Here is an 8,925-nt window from a genome sequence, read left to right on the forward strand (position 1 = left end):
TTAAAAATTAAAAAATAAAAAAAAATTTTTTTAACCAAAAATTTTAAAAATTTATATATAGATTTGTATATATGCCTATATTGATATATTTATGTACACACACACACACACACACACACACACACGCACGCGCGCGCGCGCACACACACATATACACACATATATGTGCGTGTATATATATATATATATACATACATATATATATAGTATATTATCACCACACAACACACCCCCACCACACACACACACACAACACACACCCACCACATATAATATAAAATATATATATATTATTTTATAATATAATATATATATATATTATAATATGGCATATAGATGTATGTGGATGCAATTTTACCTTAGCATTTGCAATATCGAAAGAGTATCTCGCGCCCGCTGGTTTGTGTTTGTAGTTTAGACTTTAAAGACATCCAGCTCTATTCTCCCGCCAAGCGAAATTCCTTTTCCCATTTCCTCATCATACATAGCAAAGTCACATCATAACAGCCGCGTCTCTGGCCCCTAAATTGAACCGTCTTTGATTCCAGATTAATTTCCGGAGTAACTTCTATCCTTGAACTCCGGACAATTGGAGGCCCGGTTCAGAAGCTGCAATAAGTCCTTACTTCGGAGGAGAACCTGGAAACTTTGTTATCAGCGTTTGGGTTTGGGTTTTGGTCTCGTTCTTTTTTCGCATTTTTTGTTCATTGTTTGTTTTTTCTTTCTCGTCCTCTCTCTCTCTCTCTTTTCTCTCTCTCTTCTCTCTCTTCTCTCTCTCTCTCTCTTCCCCCCTTCTTCTTCTCTCTCTCTTCCCCTATATGGGTTTGTGTTTATGTATATGTATACAACCATTAAAAATATCAATATCTACATATATGATGCATGGTATGTAATGCATATGTAAACTGTTATAATGTGTGTGAAATATATAAAATATTCATATATATTATAATATATATTTTATATATATTTTATATATAAGTATATAAAGAGAGAGAAGAGAAAAGAAGAGAGAGAAGCGAGAGAGAGATTTGAGGTTTCGTGTTGGGAAATAAATATATATATATATATATATTATTTATCCTTTAATATAATATATTAAATAATTTTTATATATATTTAATAATTAATATATAATATAATATAATATATTATAATTTATATATATATATATATATATATTATATGTATGATATCACTACACCCCCAAAAACCACTACGCAAACAAACACATAAAAAAAACCAAAACCCCACCAAAAACGCGAAACCATTTTTGAAAATTTTTTGCCAAAGGGAATTTAAAAAACACACATCTGAGATTCCCAAAAGCTCTGCAAAAAAAAGTCGGGAAATAAGTCTGATTTTTTATTTTCACGTTAGTTTAGATAAAAATGCACCCTAAAAAAAATTTTAATTTGGGATCTTTTACTAATAAATTTTTCCCCTTTTAAAGCTTTTAACGGCCTCTCTGTCTCTCTCTCTCTATTTTTGTATGTGTGTCTCACATACCCACTTCTCACACACACACACCACAACAACACACACCACACACACACACATACAGACACAGTATGTATGTATTCACATGTTTTGTAATATATATATATATATATTATATATTATAATATATAAAATTATATTATATTATATATATTTATATACCGGATACCCCATAAATTGTTATAACTCTTAAATTTTCTTTTGGGTTTTTACTTTATTTTTTTGTTCATTATCTATCTCACTTTTTCCTTCATAACAAAAAGGTGTTTCAAAACGCTTGGGTTTTACCCCCCCGGGGGGGGTATTTTATCTGGGTAGTTTGGGTGGATGAGCTCCACTGTGGGGTTCCCCTTTCCTTGATTTAATTTTCATCTATAGTTTCGTCTTTTTTTCTATTTCGCATAGTTCCATTCATTAGTTTGGTTACAATTTCCTTTTATTTTCTATTTCTGTGTTTCTTTTTTTTATCAAGTTACTTATGTAATCGTAATCAGTTACAATATTTTCGGGGGGAGGAGGGGGATTTATATTTTCTAAAGGAAAAAAGATGCAGAAGACATTCGTTCGGGCGCACGTCCAGCACCCACCAGTTGCTTCTCCTGCGCGCGTCCTCGGCAGGTAGATCCTCCGGTCCTTCCTAGGCAGGCAGCTCCTCCAGGGTATCCTTGGCAGGTAGTTCCTCCGGTCCTTCTTGGGCAGGCAACTCCTCCAGGGTATCTTCGGTGTGTAACTCCTCCTGTAGTATGATACCCACCAATTGCTCGGGCGGGTACCCCACGCCAACTGGTCGTTCGGGTGCATATCCAGCACCCACCAGTTGCTTCTGCGCGTTCGAGGCAGGTAATTCCTCCTGCGCGTCCTGGGCAGGCAGTTCTTCCTGCGCAGGCGGCTCCTCCGGCACGTCCTGGACAGGCGGCTTTTCCGGCGCGTCCTGGGCAGGCGGCTATTCCGGCGCGTCCTGGGCAGGCGGTGCGACTTCGGCAGGTAGCTCTTCCGACAGTCCGATGCTCACCATATCCTTGGGCGGGCATCCCACGCCAACTGGTCATTCGGGTGCACATCCCGCACCCACCAACTGTACAAGCGGACATGCTACAGCGGTTAATTCCTCCGACTTACGTGCAGTCGCTGGCGTGGTTTTCATCGTCGGCTGAGGCTTCCTCAACCGCGCCTGTTTCTTCCGACGGCCGTTCCCCGGGAGACTTCTTCGCTTTTGTCCGTCTTGCTGACAGGATTCCCGCTGTGACGGTTCCTTGGGCAGACGGATCGCTTCCAGGTGCGACTACGTGGTCAGTTCACGACGCCGTGAATGAGTACGCCCTGCGGCTAGCAACACGCCTCTTTGGTCCTTTATTCCGGCAAGATAGGCGGCCTGATCCAGGCCCGGTCAGGTCAATCGGCTGGTCTCCCTCGGGAGGCTAGGGTCAAGCAGTCATGCTGCCGTTGGTACTCACACTGTCCGTGAGTGCCGCTTCAAACGGCTAATTGGCTGTGTATATCCACTCATCACCCCTGTTGCTGTTAGACACTGGCTCTAACACTCAGCTTCGCCTTGTTGTACTCTGTGGTGGGTGGGGGCATGAGGGGATGAAGCACTGTCCAAATACATGGAAAAAAAAAAAAAAAAAAAAAAGAACACAGACAGATGCTGAAGCTATATGTGCTTCCGGTTGGCAAAAGAAAACCATGATCACAGGATGACACTGTCATGCCTGCTGCCAAGATGGTGGACAAGACGGAAAAAAATATGTCTGTCCACCAGATTGCCCAACAGATGGACTCTCGTGCTGGCCCCTCCAGGCCAGCACCCGGCCAGGAAGGTCTCTGAGTACCCCTCAGACGACTCCCCTGACCGAATCGGGAGCACAAGCTGAACCAGCCGAAACAGCTGGTGCCCCAACGAGCAAGCCCCAAAGCCGAAAGGGCGGGCCGAAACGTCCGAGGCCAAAGACCGACTCTGAGGGAGAGTCTGGACCCCCAAGGCATTTCCCCCAATTTAAGATACCTGTCAAACACGAAGGCTTCGACATTACCTAGCAAATGGTCAGGGCATTGGAGAGCCAACGCAAAATCCGGTTGTCGATCCGGGTTGCGCGAGATCAGGGCATGATCATTGTAAGTTCTTTGTTATTTGAATGACAGATCAGCTCGTTTCATAGTCTTTCAATATTTTTCTCGATCCTATATGCATCATTCTATTTAGCAATATTTGGGGTAAAAAAAGCATAAATAAAATAACATCATATATTCAAAATAAATACAATGGTTTCCCACACAAAAATAGAATCTTAATTTTTTTGGTTTCTGTTCTTCCATTTATTTTCTTTAGTGGCGGTTCAGGACAAACTTGCCACTTCCTCTTCATTTACTAGGTGAAAGTATTTCTTTTTGGGCTCCAGTATGGGAGATGGATTTTGTGCAAAAGAAGGCTGGAAAGATTGCAGACATGATTATTAAGAATAATACTGCCCTTTTTGCATTTTCCGCATAGAGTAATATTGCCTTGCTAGCAATTACGAGTATACAGGAGAGCACCGTGTCCCATGCCAGGTTTGGAGGAAAGATACCCCTTTTTCTCACTAAAGCACAACAGCTGGGGAAATACCTCAGGGCATTTGTATAAGAAAAGGAGATACTTACAATTTTCCCCTCTAAAGAACCTTGTCACATACTAAACATAAAAAAAATTATTTTAACCTTTATATATCTCGTATAAAGTGTAAAATGAGAACTTGTATTTTATATACTTGGACCAATCCATGGACAATCATCATGCCCAAAGATCAAGCTACCCTTTGTTTCCTGCAGGAAACGAAGGAGCCAAAAAGATGGGAAGGGAAAAGTGAGCCTTCACCACTGAATCCTGAGGAAAAGAGGGTCAAGATGGTGCTACTTGGCTTCTCAGTCTTGTATGATGTGGAGGTGATCGCATCACACCCACAGGTCATGGAGGCTTCCCGAGTGTCGAAAGGGAAGACTCCAACCAGGCAAGTCCTGGTGACCAAGAAAGGTACCCCAACCTCTATCCTTGATCTGGGTAACTGGGGTACCTACAACCTTTGAACGTACGTGCCTGATCTACTTCGGTGTTTCAAGTGCCAAAAGTATGGACACCACCAGGCTGCACAGCCAAGCCTAATTGTGGTGTCTGTAGCAAGGCACACAACACCGAGATGTGCATTAAGGCTTACAAAGAAGAAAAGAGGGGCACAACAGCCAAATGTCCCAACAATGCCAAGAGGCAGCACGCTTGGAGCCTGGCTTGCTCTGTCAGGAGTTCCCCAAAATGAAAAAAGTGCAGAAGAACCACAGGAATAAAGGTTCAAACAGCACCACAAAGTTCTCCCCAAGAGCTGAAGACCTCCTCCTCAATGAGGAGGACGTGTCGATCCCGTTGACTGCTGTAGTTACAGCAGTGGCAACAGCCTTGGGAAGGACGAGTGAAGAGGCCGAGAAGGCAGTCGCGAACGCCATGATGGCAATGACCAAGACATTGCAGTCCTAAAGGGAAGGAAACTGGAAAACCAGCCCCATCTTCACCCTCACCCCAGGATGAGACTCCCCTCCCCACTCCAACCTAGGCCATGCCCTCACAGGCAGAAAGTAACCAGGCTGATTCAGTGCCAGAGCCAGAATCAGAACAAGCTGACCTTGCCCAGGCAAGGCCAGCAAAGACAATGTACAGAAACAGCCTGGACAGAGAAAAGCCCTACCAAAGCTCTCCACCCCCCAGTGGACCCAGGAATAGCCTGACAGCCGAAGAAGACCCCTCAACCAGCGGGGACTTTGCAGTGGAGTTGTCAGACTCTGAAACTAGTCAACACGAATACGATGATGTCTCTGATGTAACTATCATCTAGTTACATCATGGCACGCAATCTAAGCATTCTGCAGTGGAACAGCTATGACTTCTCCACAAGGAGTGCCATCCTCCACGCAATAGTAAATCAAGGAGCATTGACACTGTCATGCTCCAGGAGACATTAACAGTGGAACTTGTTCGCTTCTCCGGGTATCATGTCTTCATGCTGCCATGTGCTGATGGCAAGAGAGGCCTGATCACCCTGTCAGAGCAACAATTCCCTCACCTGGCCGGGGGGCCCCTGAAATTGTACAATGTGTACAGCCGGCCACACTGTAGTTTAGTGTACTGTAACTTAGACATCAGCTAGGTCTGTGTTTCTGCAGCACACGACCGAGTGATCATAGCGGGAGACTTCAACGCACACCACTCCATCCTGGCTCCCTGCAGGGCACCGGATGCGGCAGGCCATCACATAGCCAACATGCTTGAGACATTCCCTGAGATCGCTCTCCCTAATAACCAAGAGCCAACACATGTCAGAGGAGGGGTCCTAGACCTCACCTGGTCACTGAAAACCCCGGGTGGAAGGATTGGCTGGTGGTCGATGAGACCGTCACTCGTGACTATTACGGCACTATAACTACCCTCATGGATAGTGGCCCAGCCGAAATGCGACGACCGAATCCAAGATGGAAAACAGATAAGGCCAACTGGCAGGCGTTTCAGAACGCCTTGGCCCACTGTCTGAGAAGTAATGAACCCACAAAAAGTGAAAATGTGGAAGTGCTACAAACCAGATTTGTAAATGCCATTGAATGGGCAGCCTCAGGACCTACCCAAAACTCGGCTTGGTCCAGGAGTCACAATACGCCTGTTATTAACGCGAGATAGGGAGTCACCCACAGGGAAAAATATGTGCTGAAAACATTTCCAAAGAAAAAACCCCCCGACAACCTAGCCCTTCTAAGGGAGGGTGTCAGGGATGCCAAGGAAACTGCCAGCAGAGTCAGGCAGGAAAAGTAGCTGGAATGGTGTGAGTCCTTCGACCACCATTCATCCCTTTCAGAGCTATGGCAACGGGTCAAGCAAGCTACCAGCTGCTCAGCCCCGAGATGCAGGCACCATGACCCCCAGTCAGAGGCGAACTGACTGGCACACGAGTTCTCTGCAAGAACAAATAACAACAGACTGCCAGCCGAACTGAGGGCAAGACAAGAACGCCTACAACCAGACAGACTTGCTCAACAAGAAAGGGCAGCCGAACCCGATAACTCACGTTATCTTTCTCTGAGGGAACTAAGAAATGCATATAAAGCCAATTGTAACACATCCCCGGGCTCTGATGGGATCTTGTACCCCATCATATCCCTGGGAGTAGTAGGTGAGCTTGCATTCCTGCAACTCATCAGCAAGTCCTGGGAAACTTCCACTCTACCCCAGAGTTGGGAAAGGGGGGCTACCATATTTTCCCATCCCTAAACCAAGGAGCCGGGGAAGTACCCGCCCCACTCTCTCCTCAGCTGTCTTTGGGCCAAGACGCCTGAGAGGATGGTACTGAACCAGCTCCGATGGAAAATAGGACCCCACATGAACACCTCCATGGGTTCACCAGGGGCATGAGCACAGCGCACAGCATAGATACGCTCTTGAGCACAATAAGCACTGGCACATCTCTGGTAGTATTCCTTGACCTGGAGAAGTTTTTAAATTGGCAAGTCCTCTTGCCATTCAGGAGAGTTTGATCCAAAAAGGAATCAGAGGTAAGCTTTTGGCTTGGATAGGTGACTATTTTAGGAATAGAACACCCAGTCAATTTTAAGGTCACAAATCACAGGGACATGCCACTAGAGAATGGAAAACCACGGGGGGTTCTCAGTCCAGCCCTCTTTAACAAAATATGTCCTGTATCCTCAAGATAAACCTCCCAGTGGGGGGCAAGATCATCTCCTATGCAGATGATCTTGCTATCATTTTCCACTGGACAATACTGCCTAAACAAAGCCCAGCGTTTTTCTGGACCCGTATCCGAGGGTGTTGTAGGGGCCCGGACCCAAAGATTTCTGCAGCCAAATCCAAAGCCATGGCTCTGAGTTCAAGGGACAAGTCTGAAAATCCAGGGAATTGGGCTTGGAGTGGGTTCAGGAACTACCCCTACCTTGGGGTAAATAGACCGGACCCTCTCCTTCCAGAAGGAGGTCAGTACCTGGTTGAACCGAACAAAATCAAGACTGTCTGTCATGAGAGCAATGAGTGGAAGATGCCATAGAGGGCCACACAGAGTACTAAAATCATTCTATGTACATGATGTCAGGGCCCCTTGTAGACTATTTCCTCCCTGCTCTGATTGGCTTAAGAAAATATAAAGACCAAAATGGAAACATGCAAAAAGAAGCCGCAGGGTCATTCTGGGGGTCCCAAGGTGGGCAAAGTCCTCAACCTCCTACTGGAGGCAACCTTCTCCCCCTTGGCCTCACAATCGATCTAATGGCAGCACAATTCTTATCAATGGTCATCCATGCTCCCAGGAATACAAGCCTACGACATAAAATAGTCAGACGCCTAGAACAAGATAATGAGTTGTTTGCAAACAACTCCTGGCTGTCTCACACAACCAGGGTGTTAATATGCCATCAGCTCAAAGAACCGCTTCTTGCCAAGGGCATGGACTCCCCCCACCCTGACTTTGTCGAAGCTCTGCCGTGGACACAAACGTCGATAGAATTCTCGGTCATGAGACTGGCAACCAAAAGGAATGAATATCCCACGCCTAGCCTAAAAGCAGAAACCTAGAGGGTAATTGCAACCATCATTCCTCCGGGTAGCAGAACATACTACACAGATGGATCGGTCGATCCCTTGACCCACACTGCAGGCGCCGGCTTCGCAGCAAGGGACGCCACAAAATCCATGAGGGTAACAAACAAAGCCTCCTCGCTACAGGCAGAGGCAATTGCTATCATGGGAGCACTGAGCCACCCCTCCGTGAGGGAAAGGACATGTGGTCAAAACATACAGACTCCAGAGGAACCATCGACAGTCTTCAGCAGCGCTCACCCAATGACAATATCTACCTTCTGACTACTATCCTCACACTGGGCACAGAGGATTCTTGCACAGGGTAGAAGAATTATCATAAACTGGGTTCCCAGGATCAGAGGAATGAAACTTGCTGACAGACTAGCCGAAGTTGGCAGGGGTATGCCCCCTAATCCCATGATAATACATCAAAGCTGAAAATTACTTAGGAAGAAGTGTACGAGGATAGCAACCTCCTCCCTCCTGCAGTTTCACAGAGAGGAAACGAGATCCTCCCCCTCGGCCAGCTAGTACTCAGACGCCACCGTCTATGAACCACTAGCACTCTCTGAAATAAACAACAGAGGTACCGAAGTCACTCTGCACAGAATGCGCCTAGGTTTCCACGTTCATGGCAGATCATACAAACAATAGAACGTGAAGATAGGTGTTGCATGCATTGTGGCGAGCCGAACGCCACACTCGTACATTACTTAGAGATTTGTGTACACACGCAGTTCCTGAGACAAGGCCCGTAGACCACAGCCGTCGTGCTGGTAAAGAGATTATGCGAGATGCTTACACCACGGATACAGGAGCGCCTG

Source organism: Penaeus monodon, chromosome 38 (assembly GCF_015228065.2).
Source record: "Penaeus monodon isolate SGIC_2016 chromosome 38, NSTDA_Pmon_1, whole genome shotgun sequence".
Taxonomy (NCBI): Eukaryota; Metazoa; Arthropoda; class Malacostraca; order Decapoda; family Penaeidae; genus Penaeus; species Penaeus monodon.